The sequence below is a fragment of the Bubalus kerabau genome, chromosome 19 (genome assembly GCF_029407905.1).
Source record: "Bubalus kerabau isolate K-KA32 ecotype Philippines breed swamp buffalo chromosome 19, PCC_UOA_SB_1v2, whole genome shotgun sequence".
Lineage (NCBI taxonomy): Eukaryota > Metazoa > Chordata > Mammalia > Artiodactyla > Bovidae > Bubalus > Bubalus kerabau.
Genome location: NC_073642.1, coordinates 30,552,007 through 30,574,502, shown reverse-complemented (window position 1 = coordinate 30,574,502; position 22,496 = coordinate 30,552,007). Strand labels below are relative to the sequence as shown.

Below are 22,496 nucleotides of genomic sequence, written 5' to 3'. Positions count from 1 at the left end.
AATCATTTGTATCTATATATATTAGCAGTAAACAGTCAGAAAGTACAATTAAACTAAATAAATTTACAGTGACTTTGGAAAAAATACTTATGAATAAATTTAGTAAGAAATACCAAGACTTTCTACACTGAAACATAAAACTTGGTTGAGAGAAATTAGAGAAGACCTACCTAAACAAATGGAGCAATATACCATGTTTAAGGATTCAGAGAGTCACTATCATGGTCAGTTATCCCAAAATTGATCTGTAGATTCAATGAAATTCTATTTACAAATACCAGCAGCATTTTTATAGAAACTGATAAAATAAGTCTAAAAATTAAATGAAAATTCAACTGCCCAAGATAGATAAAATTATCTTGATAAAGACTAAAGATGAAAGTCATAAAATTTCAAGGATTACAACAATGCTATAGTAATAAAAATGATATATATGTGAAGACAGTCTGATATATATGTGAAGACAAATATGCAGATCAGTGGGACCAAACAGAGGGTCTGGAAACAGACCCACAAATGTGCCAAAGCAACTCAATGATGAAAAGAAATATTTCAACAGATGGTATGGGGAAGAGCTACATTTTCATATGGAAAAATAATGTACCTCAACCCTACCTAATACCACACATAAAAATTAATTCAAGATGGATCACAAAACTAAACATTAAAGCTAAAGCTATAAAATTTTTAGAATAAAATTTAGGATTATATCTCTGCAACCTAGGGGAAGGTAAGGATTTCTTAGGATACAAAGACCAACAATCACAAAAGAGAAAAAAAATCAATATATTAGGCTTTATCAATATTCAACATATCAATTCATCAAAAACACTATTTAGAAAAAAAGACAAATCATAAACTAGAAAAAATATCCATAAGACATATACCTGACAAATGACTTATTTGCAGAATCATTAAAAAACTATGACAACATTGAAAAGACAACCCACTTAAAAAAAAAAAAAGACAAAAGATTGTTAAAGGAACTTTAAAGGAATATACAGAACTGACAGTAAGTACATGAAAATGTGCTCAGTATCACTAGCTATCAGGAGTTAAAACCACAGAGAGATACCCTATCTGATACAAAGTAGAATGGCTCAAATTTAAAACTCTGACATCAAATGTTGGTGTGGATGTGGAGCACCTAGAATTCTCTCATAATCCTGGAGGGATTATAAAGATAATGAAACTAATTTGGTAAATATTTGGTACTTTTCTACAAAACTAAGCATACACCAACCTTATGATCTGGCAGCTCCACTTTTAGGTATTTATCTAAGAGGATGAAAACTCGTGTCCACACAAAGTTGTGTAAAGGAATGGTCAAAGCCACAATATGCACAATATCACAATCTTATGTCAATCAAGAAGAGAATGGATAACTAATTTTGGTATTTTTTATGAAGTAATACTTATTGCACGCTAAGTTGCTTCAGTCGTGTCTGACTCTTTGGGACCCTATGGACTGTAGCCCACCAGGCTCCTCTGTCCATGGGATTCTTCTACAGGCAAGAATACTGAAGTGGGTTGCTGTGCCCTCCTCCATGGGTAATACTTAATAGTCAATAATAAAAAGGGACAAACTTTGGCTACATGAAGCCATGTGGGTGAATCTCACAAAAGCTGCAAATAAGAGAAATCAAATAGTATAGTTCCTTTTACATGAAGTTTTAGACTTGGCAAAACAAATCTACACTAAAAAAAAGTTTAGAAAAATGGTTGCCTCTAGAGGAGAAATACCAACAACCTTAGATACACAGATGATACCATTCTAATGGCAGAAAGTGAAGAGGAGCTAAAGATCATCTCAATGAAGATGAAAAAGGAGAGCAAAAAAGCTGGCTTGAAACTCAATATTAAAAAAAACTAAGATCATGGCTTCCCTTGTGGCTCAGCTGATAAAGAATCTTCCTGCAATGTGGGAGACCTAGGTTTGATCCCTGGGTTGGGAAGATCCCCTGGAGAAGGGAAAGGCTACCTACTCCAGTATTTTGGCCTGGAGAATTCCATGGACTGTATAGTCCATGGGGTCCTAAAGAATAGGACACAACTGAGTGACTTTCACTTTCACTTTCAAGATCATGCCATCCAGCCTGATCAAACTTCATGGCAAATAGAAGGGTAAAAAGTGGAAACAGTGACAGATTTTATTTTATTGGGTCCAGAATCACTATGGACAGTGACTGCAGCCATGAAATTAAAAGACACTTGCTCCTTGGAAGAAAAACTATGACAAACCAGGACAGCATATTAAAAAGCAGAGACATTGCTTTGCTGAAGAAGACCCATATAGTCAGAGCTATGGTTTTTCCAGTAGTCATGTATGGATGTGAGAGTTGTACCATAAAGAAGGCTGAGCACCAAAGAATTGATGCTTTCAAAATGTGGTACTGGAGAAGACTCCCTTAGACTGAAAGGAAATTAAAGCAGTCAATCCTAAAGGAAATCAGTCCTGAATATTCATTGGAAGGACTGATGCTGAAGCTGAAGCTCCAATTCTCTGGCCACCTGATGTGAAGAGCCAACTCACTGAAAAAGACCTGATGCTGGGAAAGACAGGGTAGGCAAAAGGAGAAGAAAGTGACAGAGATGGTTAGATAACATCACCGACTCAACCGGCATGAATTTGAGCAAACTCAGGAAGATAGTGGAGGACAGAGGAGCCTGGCATGCTGCAGTCCATGGGGTTGCCAAGAGTTGGAAACAACTTAGTGACTGAACGACAATAAGAGGGTACTGACTGGGGAAAGTCACAGTGATGCGAAACTTCAATATCTTGATAGAGGTTTAATTTACACGAGTACATGCATTTGTCAGAATTTACCGAACCGTGGAATTAAAATGTGAATTTCACTTATTTTACCTAAAAATACTCCCACACAAATACCAAACTACAGTTAGTTGGTTTATTTTTTTCCTTTGTATTTAATGGTAATTCTGATACTACTTCCCATATATTCTAGATTTGAGCAAATAAGTAAAAGTATTAAGGGAACTGAAAGCAAGGTATCCCATTACTGGTTAAGGGAGTTACAAATATGGAAAGGGTAGTGCTGATTGGTTGAAAGTATTAATATAAACTCTTGTTTTTCTGATAGATGGATAAGTGAAGTGAAGTAAAAGTCGCTTAGTCGTGTTTGACTCTTTGCAACCCCATGGGCTGTATAGTTCATGGAATTCTCCAGGCCAGAATACTGGAGTGGGTAGCCTTTCCCTTCTCCAGAAGATCTTGCCAACCCAGGGATTTAAACCAGGTCTCCTGCATTGCAGGCGAATTCTTTACCAGCCGAGCCACAAGAGAAGCCCATGATGGATAAGTAGTTCTACATATATATACACGTTTCTTAATTCTGCAAAGGCTTAGAAGCAATGAGCACATCCAGCACCTATGTCTTCATTTAGGAATGCTGCTGCTGCTGCTGCTAAGTTGCTTCAGTCGTGTCCGACTCTTCGCGACCCCATGGCAGCCCACCAGGCTCCCCTGTCCATGGGATTTTCTAGGCAAGAGTACTGGAGTGGGGTGCCATCGCCTTCTCTGCATTTAGGAATAACATTCTCTAATAAATGGAAATAGGACTTCCAAAAAAGGCTGATTTCTGAGCTGCTGCTGCTACTGCTGCTAAATCGTTTCAGTCATGTCTGACTCTGTGCAACCCCAGAGACGGCAGGGCAGCCCACCAGGCTTGCCCATCCCTGGGATTCTCCAGGCAAGAACACTGGAGTGGGTTGCCATTTCCTTTTCCAATGCATGAAAGTGAAAAGTGAAAGTGAAGTCACTCAGTCGTGTCTGACTCCTAGCGACCCCATGGACTGCAGCCTACCAGGCTCCTCTGTCCGTGGAATTTGCCAGGCAAGAGTACTGGAGTGGGTTGCCATTGCCTTCTCCAATTTCTGAGCTGAAGCATCATCAAATGATCTTGGAATACCTTGTCATAGAGGAAAGAATAGAAGTGTTAAAATAACAATGGGCACAAATTCAAAGGACTCAAGCTCAGTTGGAGGAATCCTCTATCAGTCAAATCTGGAGCAATCTGAGCATTAAAAGGAATAATGGAAGCAACAGAATAAAACTCACTAGCTAAAATAAGGTCTACAAGTTCATAGAAATAGATGAACAAATAAGTTCTTCCACACAGAAGATGTCAACATAAGACAAGTGACAGAGTAAGAAATTCATCAAAGGGCGCTAAAACTAGGAGACAAAACTTGGATGAGAAAAATGCTACTCATTTATAAAAGGGAAACACTACTTTTACAGGGGAGAAACCTAACTACATAACCAAGTGACCAGTTAACATAACCAGTAAAGAAAGAAATCAACATTACATGTCTTTTGATAGAAAGGATTAGGAAGGAGGTAGGACTATGTCTGAGGTATTACTGAAAAAAATGCATAATCTGACTAATAATCAAAAAACCTCAGCAAACCCAAATTGGGGAACATTCTACAAATTAACTGGTCCATACTCTTGAAAACATCAAGATCAAGATAGATAAAGGTTTAGGAAATGTTCCAGATTTTAAAAACATACAATTAAGTGTAACCTAAGATTCTGAATTAAACCTTTGACCAGAAAAATAAACAGTTATAAAGGAAATTACTGGGGGAATTTATAAAATTGAGTCTAGACTATGGATTAGATAACAGAATTATACCAATGTTAAAATTTCTGAATTTAGTTAATTGTACTGTGGTTATGTAACATAATGGCTTCTTTCAGGAAATATACACTTAAGTTTTTCATGATAAATGGGCTTGATATCTCTATGTCTCAAATAGTTCAGAAAAACTGCTAACAGATAAATATACATAAAATATATGCTCATATACCTACAGATACTTTTATATATGGGCTTCTCTGGTGGCTCAGATTGTAAAGAATCACCCACAATGCAGAAGACCTGGGTTCGATCCCTGGATCAGGCAGATTCCCTGGAAAAGGGAATGGCTACATACTCCAGTATTCTTGCCTGGAGAATCCCACAGACACAGGAGCCTGGTAGGCTACAGTCCATGTTGCAAAGTTGGACACAATTGAGTGACTAAGCACGGCATATGTGTGTGTGTGTGTGTGTTAGTTGCTCAGTCGTGTCCGACTCTTTGCAACCCCATAGACCATAGCCCACCAGGCCCCTCTGCCCATGGGATTCTCCAGGCAAGAACACTGGAGTGGGTTGCCATATACACATACATACATATATGTGTAAATATGTATGTGTGGGTATATATATGTGTGTGTATATATATATAAAACATTATATTATATAGATAAAGGAAGGGAATGAGGAAGGGTAAGTGGAGGGTACAAATGAGGTAAACATATGGTTGTAATTGGCTTATATGGGTAAAATATATATGAGAGTTCTTATACTAGTCTTGCAACTTTTCTGTATGTGCAGAATTATATCAAAATAAAATTTATGAAAAAGTTAATTGCACTCATGAAACTATAAATTAGGACAACAGCACAGAAAACCATTCAGCAGCTATCTATTAAAGCAAAACATACAAAATATCCTGTAAACCGGCAATTCCATTCCTGGGTATTTACTCAATGGAAATATTCAGATATGGTCACTTAAAAAGTGGGCACAAGAACATCCATAACATTATAATACCATGGGATTCGTTTGCATTGATATATCACAATTTGTTTATACATTCTACCCTCAATGGGCATTCAGACTGCTTTCAGAGTGGGGTTGTTACAAACAGTATGAAAAGGTGCTGAATTTCATGTTATCAAGGAAAAGAGATACTCAAACATCCATCACATGAGCATAAATTTTAAAGTCTGTTAGACCAAGTTTTGGTGAGGATATGAAGCAAAGAGATTTCTCTTTGGAAAACAGCTTGGTATTACTCAACTTAAATTAGGTAATTATTCAAACTGCCTAGATTAAAATTTAAGACATGTATATCCTATGAGCCAGCAATGACATGTTTCCTTCTGAGGACATGAACACATCAATTATTTTCCCATACACTCTATTTTTATTAATCCTAAACAAAGTACTGAGCTCAAGTATAAGCTGGAATATCCTATACAAGATAAGTGAATTCCACAGAAATTGGTTGGGTTTCCCTGGTGGCTCAGCCGGTAAAGAATCTGCCTGCAATGCGAGAGACTTAGGTGTGATCCTTGGGTCAGGAAGATCCCCTATAGAAGGAAATGGCAACCCACTCCAGTATTCCTGCCTGAGAAATCCCATGGACAGAGGAACCTGGCAACCAACAACTGAGATTTTGATGAAACCTGCAGGCCAAATAATTACTCAGCATCTCTCGTGCATGTGAGCAGAAGAGCGCCAAAAGCCGTGTGCTGGACACACGGTGGCCATCATTGTTGCTTCCTGTTGTAAGGACGGCGAGAACCCATTCATGCCCTCAAAGCAGACTTCTCCAGCTCACCTCAAGGAGCAGCTGTAATGCCAGAACCAGGGGAGACTGAGCAGGTGGAAAAGAGAGAGGCATGCGTCTCATGGGGGCTCTTCACACTCCATGCCTGTCAATACCAACCCAACCTTCCTGTGGCACCATATTTATCCCTACGTCCCATCTCCTGCTCCTGTCTGGGATGGAAGCAGATCCATTAAGGCTTCATCTCCAGGTCGAATCTCCAGGTGCTGAATCTCTGCAACTCAAACTGGAGCAAATGCTGCCAGGGTTCTAACTATTCTACCCTAAAACCTGGGCAAGAGGAGGATGGAAATGGCACTTTCCTTATAGGGTGCCATTTCTCCTTTACTGAAGAGATAAAATAGGGTAATCAAGGGTGCCTGGCACAGACAGAGGATGTGACAGAGGTTAGATCTTACTGCATCCCTCTTAGTGCTGCTGCCCTTACTGCCACTGGAACATGATGGTGCAAGGGACTGCAACGTTATTTCAGATAACCCCAGGGATGCAGACAGAGGAGACCGAGACAGGCTAAACAACAACATAAGATGGAGTTTGGGAACCGGCCTCCTGGTCACTTCTGGTCTGTTCCAACATTTTTCCCGGTAGTGTACCATGTACCCTGGCTCTGAGGTATAAATATAAACTCACTACAAAATGTAAGTTCACTTTCTAAATGTACTTACAGGTCACCGTCATCTGGGCAAAATAATATTTTACACGATAAATTAGAATTTAATGAGGAAGACCTTTAAGATAACTGCAGAATGTTTTGAGCTTTGGAAAGACATAGCTCATGAAAATAAATGATGATGCAGAGCAGCTTCCACAAATGCAGCTGACCCACTGATGATCCTTCAGACAGTAAGGCAAGCACCCAAAACAACGTCCAGATGCTCCCCTGAAACAACTGCCAACATACACACTGTGCCAAATGGTCTGAAGTACATCTGAAGAACTTTAATGGAACACACAAAAAGCAATGTCTTAGATTCTTATTTTACACAAATCCCCAAATGCTGGGTTTTTTGCTTAATTTTAAAGTTGGTAAATTATCAGCCTAAAAGGTCATGCTGTCAAGTTCAAAAACTGCTTTGGGATAGCAACTTCCTCTTAAGTCTATTAGAAATGTGGGAATGGGAGAGTACAATTTGAATGAAGAAAAACAGCAACCTGTTTTTCATACCAAAAACCCCACAAAAACAAGAAACAATAGCTCTTCTCCTGCTCAAGTATGCCATCATTTCCCTCTGGGCACATGGTCAAGGATAATGCTGCCATGTAGGTCAGGAGACTCAGCTGGTCTGACTCTGCACTGATTGTGTAGGAGCCTGAGTCTTTTACCAATCTATGAGTCTTTTATCTATCTACCAACATATGAAATTAGTATGTATGATCACACAAACTCTACAGAACCCATCCTTCCTCAACACTCTCTCTTATAACTGTATTTTACAAGCATCCTGCATCCATACCAGAACTGTGTTCCCTTCTCTAGTTCTGTGAACACTGCACAAAGCAGACTGCATATGTATGGCTATTTATAAAGACTAGGGATTTCATCAGAACATCCCCAGACTAATATGCTTTAAAAATATATAGCAATCGACAATTCACCCAGAACTGGGGGGAGTCTTCTCACTTCAACTTAAGCCTTGTCTCTCTAGCTTCAGACCTGGCACTAACTGCCTCTTCGACATCTCCACCTGGTTGAAGCACAGATACTGCAATCTCTGAATAAAATGATAAAATCTCCTCCCCAAACTGCACCCCATCCAGTGTTTCCTATCTTAAAAAAAATGGAACAGCATGCTCCACAAGGCATCTGGATGAACGATGAAAATGTCATGTGAGTTTTTTAAAGTCCTGATTTAGCAATCCCTGGTAGCTCAGACGGTAAAGCATCTGCCTACAATGCTGGACACCCGGGTTCGATCCCTGGGTCAGGAAGATCCCCTGGAGAAGGAAATGGCTAACCCACTCCAGTATTCTTGCCTGGAAAATCCCATGGATTGAGGAGCCCGGTAGGCTATAGTCCATGGGGTCGCAAAGAGTCGGACATGACTGAGCGACTTCACTTTCACTGATTTTAATGTGATTTATCTGGGATGCCATCTTGGCATTGAGATTTTTTTCAAAGCTTCCCCCTCCCCAGGGCTGAGAATCACTGCTCCAGATATGTTTCAAATCCCCAAGACTCTAATGGGTCTATTCCTCCTCCAATGTGTTCTCAATTATAGATGCTCTCAACTGCTGCTGCTGCTAAGTCGCTTCATTTGTGTCCGACTCTGTGCGACCCCATTAGACGGCAGCCCACCAGGCTCCACCATCCTTGAGATTCTCCAGGCAAGAACACTGAAGTGGGTTGCCATTTCCTTCTCCAATGCATGAAAGTGAAAAGTGAAAGTAAAGTCGCTCAGTCATGTCCGACTTTTAGCGACCCCATGGACTGCAGCCTACCAGGCTCTTCCATCCATGGGATTTTCCAGGCAAGAGTACTGGAGTGGGTTGCCATCGCCTTCTCCAAAGGCAATGTAGCTCTCAACTGCTACAACCTGCCAAATAGGGTTGCCATGGGCTGTATGACTGTGATGCCACTGGGGGCTGTTCAATGTGGCAGCTCTGCCTTCCAGTCCGAAGTTCTCCCAGCACTCCAGGCTCTGCTGTAGTCATTCTGCATGTTTGAATGACCTGTGCTCTTTTCAAAGCCATAGATGCTCAAAAATTCTGGATCAATGGGGTTGGAACCCACAGACAACATTTTTTTTTTAAAGTTCCCCAGAAGACTATGAAGTGCAGCCACAGTTAAGTACAACTTGTTCAGTAGCTTAGTGTCCCAAAGAAAATTCCTAATTTCTATGTGGTATCCATTGTGCATCCGTCAGTCCGCCATTTCTCTGGACTTCCAATCTGCTGGTCCTGTCACTTTTCATACTTCATCTTCCTCCTCAAGTCCTCACTTTTCTAAGTGACCAGCCTAAACACTGTGGTTCAATACGTGGCCATGTGTTTATAAATAGTATTAACATCTTGCTCGTCCTCCCCTCCCTTTCCTTCTACTTACTCTGCACTGTACCAAAGCATCTGAACATTGTTGGAAAAAATTTTAAAACACTGATGACTGAAATTTCTTCAAATTTATACCATATACCTCAGATAGGAACTCAAAACTGTCAACTGTCATATTTCCTTAGAAATTTCACTTTGCCATTCTGCAAGATGACTATTTCATGCTTTTCTATTCCTTTCAGGTATCCAAACAGCCTCTCCAGTTTTATCTTGTGCCTTTGCTGCCTATTTAGTGGTCTGTGGAGAATTTTGTGATCTTTCCATCACCAACCCTTTAGCTTCTGTACCCTCACTGATTATCAATGTCTCTCCCATTAACTTCCTTTGTAGGATACCCCCCTTCATCTACTAAAGATTATTAAGGGACATGATCCCTCTAATTTCTACTGTGTCATCAATTTCTCCTCCTTGACTTGATTATACTTTCAAATTGCTCATCCTAAAAACAGGAGATATATATATATATATATATATATATATTCCTCCAGTTGCCACTCCTTCTGCTTTCCCTGGCAGCAACAGACTTTGAAGATTTATCTATGCTCTGTCACTAAATGCTGACTTCTTTTCCCTTTATTTTGCAAAGATAGTGGGGATAGAATTTTAGATTTATAGGTATTTGCACTGAGCATACTGAAGTTATTAATATACTGTCTTCCAGCTTCCAATACTGCTGTTAAAAGACATTCCATGTTCATGGATCAGAAGACTTAATATCATCAAGATGGCAACACTCCTAAAATTGATGTGCAGATTAAGTATATCCCTATCAAAATCCCAGCTGGCTCTTTGCAAAAGTTGTTATGCTGACTTTACGATTATCAAGGGACCAAGACTAGCCAGAACTATCTTAAAATGAGAGGTCTTAAAACTTGCTAAAGATTTAAAATAATTAAGACAGTGTAGTATTTGCATAAATCCTTACATTTATGGTCAACTGAATTTTGGCAATTGTGTTAAGACAATTCTGTGGGAGGAAAGTTATTTTCAACAAATGATGCTTGGACAACTGGATGGTAACATTCAAAAGATTTAAGTTGGATTCCTACCTCACAATGTACACAACAATTAACCTAAAATGGATCCTAGATTTCATAAAAGTTAACATTACAAAACTCAAACACAGAAGTAAATATTTGTGATCTTGGGCTAGGCAATAGATTTTGGGGCACAGTACCAAAAGCCTAAGGAATCAATGAAAAAATAGATAAATTGGATTTCATCAAAATCAAAAATAGTTTTGATTCAAAGGACATAGAATGTGAAAAGACAACCCACAGAACTGGAAAAAATATTTGCAAATCCTGTATCTGATCAGGGAACTTACATCCAGAATATATAAACAAGCCTCGCAACTCAATAATAAAACTAACCAATCAAAAAATAGCGAAGGATTTGAATGGACATTGCCTGAAAGACGTGCAATGTAACAGACTCAATGGACATGAGTTTGAGTAAACTCTGGGAGTTGGTGATGGACAGGGAGGCCTAGTGTGCTGCAATCCATGGGGTCACAAAGAGTCGGACACGATTGAACAACTAAACTGAACTGAACTGAAAGACGTGCCATGTAGTGGTGCACAGTTGGAAAGATCCAAATAGCATTTTAAAGGCTCTGAAACCCTAGACTTGACATTAGATCACATCCCAGGGAAGCAAGGCCAGTGTCAGACTTTATTTTGAGGCCTCCAAAATCACTGCAGATGGTGACTACAGCCATGAAATTAAAAGATGCTTACTCCTTGGAAGAAAAGTTATGATGAACATAGGCAGCATATTAAAAAGCAGAGACATGACTTTGCCAATAAAGGTTCAAAGCTATGGTTTTTCCAGTAGTCATGTATGGATGTGAGAGTTGGACTATAAAGAAAGCTGAGCACTGAAGAATTGATGCTTTTGAACTGTGGTGTTAGAGAAGACTCTTGAGAGTCCCTTGGACTGTAAGGGCATCCAACCAGTCCATCCTAAAGGAAATCAGTCCTGAACAGTCATTGGAAGGACTGATGCTGAAGCTGAAACTCCAATACTCTGACCACCTGATGCAAAGAACCGATGCATTTGAAAAGACCCTGATGCTGGGAAAGATTGAAGGAGAAGGGGACGACAGAGGATGAGATGGTTGGATGGCATCACCAGCTCAATGGACATGAGTTTGAGTTAACTCGGGAGTTGGTGATGGATAGGGAGTCCTGGTGTGCTGCAGTCTATGGTCGCAAAGAGTTGGACATGACTGTGCGACTAAACTGAAGTGAACTGAAAGACGTGTCATATAGCGGTGCATAGCTGGAAAGATCCAAATAGCATTTTAAAGGCTCTGAAACCCCAGATTTGACATTAGATCACATCCCAAGGAAGTAAGGCCAGTACCTGAAGGCTGAACTTAACCAGATCAATTGTCTGCTAAAATAAACAAAAAAAAAAAAAATCAAAAACTGGCATCCTCCTTAGAATTAAACAAGACCCAGATTTTCATATCATAATATTCCAAATGCCCAGACTACAATCAAAATTACATGGTTTATGAACAACCAGGAACATCTGAACTTGGGAGGGAAAAGAGAATCAGCACATGTCAACTCTGAGATGACAAAAATGTTGGAATGACCAGATAGAGATGTTATTATAACCATACTCCTAGAAGTAAGGTCAAACAATTGAAAATGTAAAAAGTATCAACAATGAAATAAAAGGTATACAGAAGAATCAGATGAAAATTTTAGAAGTGAAAATATAATAACTGAGACAAAAATATTAACTAAACAGGCTCAACAGCAGAATGGAGATGACAAAGGAAAGAGTCACTGACCTTCAAGAGAAATCAATAGAAATGATATAATTTGAACATCAGGGGGAGAGTATTGAAAAAATATAAGAGACTCAGGGACCTGTGAAAAATGTCAAAAAATTATTGACATTTATCCCATCAGAGTTCCAAGAGAAGAGTCTAGTGTGGAAAAAAAATGGAAGCGATAATCGCTGAAATCTCACCAAATTTTTGTGAAAGACAAACTCATAGATTCAAGAAACTCAAAAGCAAATCCAAATTAAAAAAAAAATCCAATTCCAGACATATTACAATTAAACAGCTGAAAACCAAATACAAGCAAAAATCTTGAAAGCAGCTGGGGAAAATCACTGCATTTATGAATAAAAGAACAATGATTTGAGTAACTGAAGATTCCTCATCAGAAATCAGAGAGCCACAATATTTTTAAAGGATGTCAAAAAAGAATTGTTAACTCAGAATGCTACATCCAGCATAAATAATCTTTGAGAATGAAAATGAAATACAGATATTCTCAGATGAGGGGAAACAAAGTGAATTAGTCACTAGAACCACTCTAAAAAAACGTTAAAGGAAGTTCCTCAGACAGGAGGCGAATGATCTGAAAAGGAAACTCAAAGCTTCAAGAATGAGAAGCAACGGAAATGACAAAGGTGTGGGCAAAATATAACCGATTATTCATTTGGGGGGTCATTTCTATAAAATATATATAATGATTAAAAGCAAAAATAATAACACTGTCTGATGGAGTTCTCAGTGTATGTGCATGTAATACATAATAAACTTACAAACAAAGGGGGAAGTCAAGGGAACTATGTAGTTGTAAGGTTTCTACATTTCACATGAAGTGGTAAAATTCTACAGAGACTATGGAAAGGTAAGTATGACTATTATAATTTCTAGAGAAATTAACAAAGAGAATAAAAAATAAATTAAAATGGAATACTAAAACATATTAAAATATTCCAAAGAAAGACAGAAATGAGAAACAGACAAAAAGGAGAGAATAAAGGAAAACCAAATAATAACTTTGCTAACCTAAACCCAAACATATCAATAATTCCATTAATGCCAAACAGTTTAAATATATCAACTAAAAGACTCTGATTACTAGAATGGGTTAAAAAATAAGATTCAGTAATATGATCTCTCCATGAGACCCACTTTAAATACGATGACATAGGCAGGTGAAAAGTAAATGATGGCAATAATACTCCATAAAAACATTAACTGAAAGAAAGTGGAGTGGTTATATTAACATCAGATACAGTCAACTTCAGAGCAAAGGGAACTACCATGGATTAAGAGATGTTAGCTAATGATAGATATTATGTAATGAACACCAATTACAATGTAATTGGTGTTCAATTCACCAAACAACTAACCAAGGGAAACAATCCCAAAAGTGCAGGCACCAAACAAAAGAGCTTCAAAATCCATAAAGCAAACACCAGTAGGAATATAGCTTGGCAATTAAACATAAACTTACACATAGTCCAGTGGTCCCACTCCTAGGTATTTATTCCAGAGAGATGCAAACTTAGTTCCCCCTAATCCTTGTAAATGGATGGTTATGGCAACTTTACCCAAGAGAGACAAATGTGGGAACTTCTTGGATGTCCTCCAAAGGGTGAATAAATAAACTGTGGTATACCCATATGATGGTATAATATCCAACAATAAAAAGGAATTAACTGTTAATTCACACAATTGCTGTAAATCTCAACTGTGCTATGCTAAGTGAAAGCAGCCAGCCTGCAAATACTACATATTGTATGACTTCAATTCTATGACATTCTGTAAAAAGCACAACTATAGGGGAAGAGAACAAAGCAATGGTGTCAGGGTTAGGAGTGCGGGAAGACTGACTGCAGACTGGCAGCCTGAGGGAGTCTCATGGGGTGATAAAACTCTCCTGCATACTAATTATGGTTGGTAGTGGTCCAACAATCTACAGGTGTGTTAAACCCATCACTGTACACAAAAAATCAACTATACAATATGCTAATTTTAAAAACAGGAGTAAAAGGTTTTAAAGGCTGTGTAGAAAAAGTAAAGTTTTAAAATGAATAAACTAAGCTTCCACCTCAGGAAACTAGAAAAGGAGAGCAAACTATACACAAAACAAGCAGAAGGAAAGACATGATGAAGATCAGAATATAAATCAATGAAAACAGAAAACAGACAAACAAAAAGAAATAACAAAAGTTGGTTCTTTGAAAACATTAACAAAAATGACAAGCCATTAGCCAGACTGACCAAGACATCAAAAGAGAAGACATGAATTACCAAAATCATGAATGAAAGAGGGCATGTCAGTACCAATCCACAGACATCAAAAGTATTACAAATGCTGGAGAAAATGTGCAGTTACATGTACAAGAATGAAATTAGAACATTCTCTAACACCACATACAAAAATAAACTCAAAATGAATTAAAGACCAACATATAAGACTGGATACTATAAAAACTATTAGTGCAAAATGTAAGCAGAACACTCTGATATAAATTGCAGCAAAATTCATTTGAGGACTTCCCTGGTGATCTAGTGGTTAAGAATCTACCTGCCAATGCAGGGGACACAGGTTCAATCCCTGATCTGGGAAGATTCCACGTGCCATGTGGCAACTGAGCTCACATGCCACAGCTACTGAAGCCCATTTACCCTAGAGCCTGTGCTCTGCAATGAGAAGCCACTGTAACGAGAAGCCCAAGCACCTCAACTAGAGAGTAACCCCTGCTTGCCACAACTAGAGAAAGCCCACACACAGCAACAAAAAAATTATATATATATATATATAAAATAAAATATTTAAAAAATTTATTTGGATCCATCTCCTAGAATAATGGAAATGAAAACAGAAACATACAACAGGGACCTAATTAAAATTTTGCATAGCAAAGGAAAACATAAATGATGCTACTGACAAGAGATCAATTTTCAAAATAAACAAACAGCTCATACAGCTTAATGTAAAAAAACCCAACCCAACCAAAAAATGGGCAGAAAATCTAGAGACATTTCTCCAAAGAAGACATACAGATAGCCAATAGCCATGTAAAAAGATGTTCAAATTTGCTAATTATTAAAGAAATGCAAATCAAAACTAATGAGGTATTACCTCACATCAGTCAGAATGGCCATCATTAAAAAGTTTACAAATAATAAATGCTGACCAGAGTATAGAGAAAAAGAAACTGTCCTACACTCTTGGTGGGAATGTAAATTGGTGCAGCAACTGTGAAGAACAGTATGCAGGCTCCCTCAAAATCTAAACATAAATAGATAGCCTACTGGCATTGGCTGTATGTCTCAGGAAGCTCAAACAGGGGCCCTGTACCAACCTAGAGGGGTGGGTGGTGAGGGAGACAGGAGGGAGGTTAAAAAGGGAGGGATATATGTATACCTATGGCTGATTCATGTCTAGGTTTGACAGAAAACAACAAAATTCTGTAAAGCCATTATCCTTCAATTAAAAAATAAATAAATTAAAATAAATAAATTAATTAATTAAAAAATATAAATACAGGGCTACCATATGATCCAGCAATTCTACTACTAGGCATATATACAGATATCCAGAGAAAATTATAATTCAAAAAGATACATGCAATTCAATGTTCATAGTGAAAGGTTGTTGCTGAGCCATGAAAGATGCTGGGATTCTTGGGCTCTGGAGGAGAAGAATTCAATCCGGGGCCAGTGACGAGGCTTGACTGCTCAGAATTTTTGTGTAATAATGTTTTATTAAAGTATAGAAGAGATAGAGAAAGCTTCTGACATAGACATCAGTAGGGGGCAGAAAGAGTGCCCCCCTGCTAGTCTTTAGCCAGATGCTTTAGCTACTAGCAGTCTGATAATTAGAGAAAGGAAATATTTCAAAACTCAGAGACTGGCACCAAGCCCCTTACCTACAACATACATTTTGAGAAAACATTGGCACAAAGTGAGTTGTCCTTGGCCATAAAATGATTGACATCAATCTTGAAGAAAGGCAGGTTTCCAAGCAAATACAGTCTCATTAACATAGCTTAAAAGAACATTTGCCTGAGTAAAACCTACCGGTTTGTCAAATCGGTTCTGAGTCTTAGGCGAAACCTACTTGAAGACAGAGTCTAGGGTAAATACATAGTTCATTAACATAGCTTAAGACATTTCCATAAGAAAAGTGCATTGGTTAGTTCAAGGTTTGAGAAAAGTTAAGTTCAGGTGGAACCAGGTGTTGTCATGGCAACACAGAATTTTAAAAGAAACGTCTTCTTAAAATTGTATAGAGAAGGGGAAAAAATATCACATTAGCAGTTTGTTTCCTCCTGCCGCTTAAGAAAGAGATTAAAAATGTCTGACACTTGCAGCCTATTTCCTCCTTTTGGAGACCCCTGGCCTTCCTGCCTGTTACTCTCTCAATAACGACACCATTACAACAGCCAAAATATGGAAGAAATCTAAGTGTCCACTGACAGATGCATAGATAAAGACAATGTGGCACGCACACGTACGCACACATACACACACACAATGGAATATGACCCAGCCGTCAAAAAGAATGAAATAATGCTATTTGCAGCAACACTGATGGACCTAGAGATTATCATACTAAGTGAAGTGAGGAAAAGATACCCGATGATATCACTTATATGTGGAATTTAAAATATGACACAAATGAACTTATTTACAAAGCAGAAACAGACCCACAGACATAGAAAACAAACTTATGGTTACCAACAGGGTTAGCAGGGGCAGAGAGAAATAAATTAGGAGTTTGGAATTAACATCTATATACTACTATATATATAAAATAGGTAAACAAATAGGACCTACTGTTTACCACAGGAACTATACTCAATGTCTTATAATAACCACTAAGGAAAAAGAATGTGAAAAAGAATAATGTATAACTGACTCTCTTTGCCATACACCTGAAACTAACAAACACTACGGTGGTGGTGGTCTAGTCGCTCGGTTCTGTCCGACTCTTTGTGACCCCGTGGGCTGTAGTCCATCAGGCTCCTCTGTCCATGGGGCTTGCCAGGCAAGAATACGGGAGTGGGTTGCCATTTCCTTCTCCAGGGGATCTTCCTGACCAAGGGATGGAACTTGGGTCTCCCACATTGCAGGCAGATTCTTTACTGCTGAGCCACCAGGGAAGCCCCTTAAATTAACTATACTTCAATTTTAAAAAATAATTCTGTTGTAATAACTCACTTGCGGTTGAGTTCATGGAAAAATTAAAACTTGCAATATAACAAAGAGGAAATAAAGCTTTGTTATTCTGAAACCTAAAGGAAAAATCAGAATTTTCAAAAGTATTTACTGTAACTTTTTAAAACTACTTTCTTTTTAGGAGGAAACCATAAGCCATAGCTTTGAAACTTAAGGATGAATTCATAAGGACCAGAACAGGTTAGAATGAAAGAAAAAATTAAAAGAGAACACTACAAGTTCTCACAGGGGTAGAGAAGGCAGAACTGGGGCAGCATGAAATAAATATGTCAGTGGGTAGAGGATGAAATTGAGAAGCTCTCCTAAAAATATAAAAGAAAATATCACAGGGATGAGAACAATGTTTAAGATAATAGATGTGGAACATAAAGAAGAGATAAACAAATGTTAAAGTGTTAAAAGTACAAGTCTTCTAGAGGAATACGTTAGAACAAAACCCACAGACATCACATCCAAGTCTCTGAGCTGATAAAACACACACGTATTAGAATGGCTCAACGCAGTCCAGCAACAATCAACAAAAAAAGCCAATCATAAATCTCACCCTGGTGACATTTCCAAATTCTAAGCACATAGAAAAATACTACAAAGTCCAAACAGAAAACTTAATGATTTCTTCAGAGTAACAGTATCAGGCTGCTCTTGAACTTCTTTGGATATTTTGAAGTTCAAAAACAGCATTACCAGGACTTCTTTGGTGGCTCAGTGGTAAAGAATCTGCCTCGCCAATGCTGGATATGTGGGCTCAGTCCCTAGTCTGGGAAGATGCCACATGCCTCAGCAAGTAAGCGCTTGTGACGCAACTACTGATCCTGTGCTCCGGAGCCTGGGGCCGCACCTACGGAATCCACATTCCCTAGGGCCTGTGCTCTGCAATGAGAGAAGCCCCTGCAATGAGAAACCCTTGCATGGCAACTAGAGAAAAGCCTGCAAGGCAACGAAGACCCAGCACAGCCAAAAATAAATAAAAATTCAAAAAACAGCATTACCAAATCTAGGGACTTTGGAGAGAAATAAGTGCTAATAAGTTAAATATTTTCTACCCAACTAAGCTGTCTGGCTTAGGGCAGGACAATAGAAAGGTGTTCTCAGATACACAAGAGTTCAGAAAACAAGCCTCCCCATGTGCCTTTCTTAATGATGGTATACCACAGGCAGCCACAGAACATGTTAAAATGAAGATGGACAAGATACCAGTAGAGAGATGGTAGCAGAAAGGAACCAGAGACCAGCAGACTTTTCTGTGGAAGAGCAATATGCAACAGCAACCAAACATTGAGATTTCTGTCGACTATCACCTTCCTATGCCAAAACAGCTGAGTTTATCACAATAATGAGCTTTCAACACGGCAGTCTTGGTGCCTCCTCTCATTCCCTCACAAAGATAAAACCTAAAATAAAACTAATTCTTTTTTTTTTTTTTAACAAAAGAGAGTTACAAACTGGACAGCCAGGGGAAAAAAAAAAAAAAAAAAGAGAGAGTTACATGGGAATATTGTGAATAACTTCATGCCAAAAAAGTTAGAAAATGCACATACAGTGGAAAAACTTTTCAATGTACACAAATCACCAAAGCTTACACAAGAAGAAAACAGAAAATCTAAATAGACTGGTAACAAGGAAAGAAACTGAATTGGTAAAAAAAAAAAAAAAAAAAAAAAGTTGAGTCTTATCCAAAATGACTTCAATGGTACATTCTACCAAACATTTAAATGAAAAATAATACTTCACAAATGCTTTTGTAAAGTACAGGAAGGGGGAACACGTCTCAACTCATTCTATGAAGTTAGCATTACTCAAAGCCAGATAAAGATATCAGAATAAAAGAAACTATAAATCAATATACTTCATGAACACAGTGATAAAATAATCCTTAATGAAATTTGAATAAACTAAATTCAGGAACAACAAAAAGTTACATGTCATGATCAATTTGGGTCTATCTCAACAATCCAAAATTGCTTATACATCTGAAGAGTCCAAAATGCAGTACTTGGACACAATCTCAAAAACAACAGAATGATCTCAGTTCATTTCCAAGGCAAACCACTCAATATCACAGTAATCCAAGTCTATGCTCCAACCACTAATGCTGAAGAAGATGAAGTTGAATGATTATATGAAGACCTACAAAGACCTTCTAAAACTAACAGCAAAAAGATGTCCTTTTCATCATAGGGGACTGGACTGCAAAGGTAGGAAGTCAAGAGATATCTGGAGTAACAGTCAAGTTTGGCCTCTGACTACAAAATGAGGCAGGGCAAAGGCAACAGTTTTGCCAAGAGAATCCACTGGTCATAGCCAACACCCTCCTCTTCCAACACCACAAGAGATGACTCTACACATGGACATCACCAGATGGCAAATACTGAAATCAGACTGATTATATTCTGTGCAGCTGAAGATGGAGAAGCCCTACAGAGACAGCAAAACAAGACTGGGAGCTGACTGTGGCTCAGATCATGAACTCCTTATTGCAAAATTTATGTTTAAAATGAAGAAAGCAGGGAAAACCACTAGGCCATTCAGGTATGACCCTAAACAAAGTCATGTATGGATGTGAGAGCTGGACTGTGAAGAACGCTGAGCGCCAAAGAATTGATGCTTTTAAATTGTGGTGTTGGAGAAGACTCTTGAGAGTCCCTTGGACTGCAAGGAGATCCAACCAGTCCATTCTAAAGGAGATCAGTCCTGGGTATTCTTTGGAAGGGATGATGCTAAAGCTGAAACTCCAGTACTTTGGCCACCTCATGCGAAGAGTTGACTCATTGGAAAAGACTCTGATGCTGGGGAGGATTAGGGGCAGGAGGAGAAGGGGACAACAGAGGATGAGATGGCTGGATGGCATCACTGACTCGATGGATGTGAGCTTGAGCGAACTCCAGGCGTTGGTGATGGGCAGGGAGGCCTGGCGTGCTGCGATTCATGGGGTCGCAAAGAGTCAGACATGACTGAGCAACTGAACTGAACTGAACTGAAATCTCTTAAGATGATACAGTGGAAGTGACAAATAGATTCAAAGGATTAGATCTGACTGACAGAGTGCCTGAAGAACTATGGACGGAGGTTCATAGGAGGCAGTGATCTAAACCAACCCCAAGAAAAAGAAATTCAAGGCAAAATAGTTGTCTGAGGAGGCCTTGCAAATAGCTGAGAAAAGAAGAGAAGAAAAAAGCAAAGGAGAAAAGGAAAGATATACCCATCTGAATGCAGAGTTCTAGAAAAAAGCAAGGAGAGGTAAGACAGACTTCCTAAGTAAACAATGCAAAGAAATAGAGGAAAACAATAGAATGGGAAAGACTGGAGACTTCTTTAAGAAAATTAGAGATACCAAAGGAACATTTCATACAAAGATGGCCACAATAAAGGACAGAAATGGTATGGACCTAGCAGAAGATATTAAGAGGAGGTGGCAAGAATACACAGAAGAACTGTACAAAAAAGATCTCAGTGACTCGAATAACCACGATGGTGTGATCACTCAGCTAGAGCCAGACATCTTGGAGTGTGAAGTCAATGGGCCTTAGGAAGCATCACTACAAACAAAACTAGTGGAGATGATGGAATTTTAGCTGAGCTATTTCAGATCCTAAAGGATGATGCTGTTAAAGTGCTGCACTCAATACGCCAACAAATTTGGAAAACTCAGCAGTGGCCACAGGACTGCAAAAGGTCAGTTTTCATTCTAATCCCAAAGAAGGGCAATGCCAAAGAATGTACAAATTAATGCACAATTGTACTCATTTCACATGCCAGCAAGGTAATGCTCAAAGTCCTTCAACCTAGGCGTCAACAGTATGTGAACTGAGAAATTCCAGATGTACAAGATGGATTTAGAAAAAGGAGAAGAACCAGAGATCAAATTGTCAACATCCGTAGGATCATAGGAAAAGCAAGAGAATTCCAGAAAAACATCTACTACTTTATTGACTACACCAAAGCCTTTGACTGTGTGGATCACAAGAAACTGTGGAAAATTCTTCAAGAGATGGGAATACAAGACCACCTGACCTGCCTCCTGAGAAATCTGTATGCAGGTCAAGAAGCAACAATTAGAACCAGACACGGAACAACAGACTGTTTCAAAATTAGGAAATGTTGTTTATTGTCACCTTGCTTATTTAACTTATATGCTGAGTATATCATGCGAAATGCCAGGCTGGATGAAGCACAAGCTTCAAGCAAGATTTCAGGGAGAAATATCAATAACCTGATATGCAGATGATACCATTCATATGACAGAAAGCACAGAGGAACTAAATAGCCTGTTTATGAAAGTGAAAGAGAAGAATGAAAAAGCTGGCTTAAAACTCAATATTCAAAAAACTAAGATCATGGCACCCAGTCCTATCACTTCATGGCAAATGGATGGGGAAACAATGGAAACAGAGACAGACTATTTTCTTGGGCTCCAAAATCACTGCTGCCATGAAACTGAAAGATGCTTTGTCCTTGGAAGAAAAGATATGACAAACAATATGCTAGACATCATATTAAAAAGCAGAGAAATCTCTTTACTGACAAAGGTCCATCTAGTCAAAGCTATGGTTTTTCCAGTGGTCATGTACAGATGCGAAAGTTGGACCATAAAGAAGGCTGAGAGCCAAAGAATTGATGCTTTCAAACTGTGGTGTTGGAGAAGACTCTTGAGAGATTTCCTAAGACAGCAAGGAAACCAACCAGTCAATCCTAAAGGAAATCAGTCCTTAATATTCATTGCAAGGACTGATATTGAAGCTGAAGCTCCAATACTTTGATCACCTGATGTGAAGAACTACCTCACTGGAAAACACTCTGATGCCAGGAAAGATTGAAGGCAGGAGGAGAAGGAGGCAACACAGGATGAGATGGTTGGATGGCATCACTGACTCAAAGTACATGAGTTTAAACAAACTTTGGGAGATGGTGAAACACAGGGAAGCCTGGTGTGCTGCAGTCTATGGGGTCACAAAGAGTCAGACAGGACTAAGCAACCGAACAATAAAACTATTCAAAGTTGGTTAACATCTGAAA

The 22,496-nt window shown here is 38.7% G+C and overlaps 1 protein-coding gene across 1 annotated transcript in view; it reads right to left on the bottom strand.

The window, feature by feature from the left end:
• Nucleotides 1-22,496, bottom strand: part of OTUD7A (OTU deubiquitinase 7A) — a 388,339-nt gene that overhangs the window by 253,665 nt on the left and 112,178 nt on the right. The window lies entirely within an intron of this gene.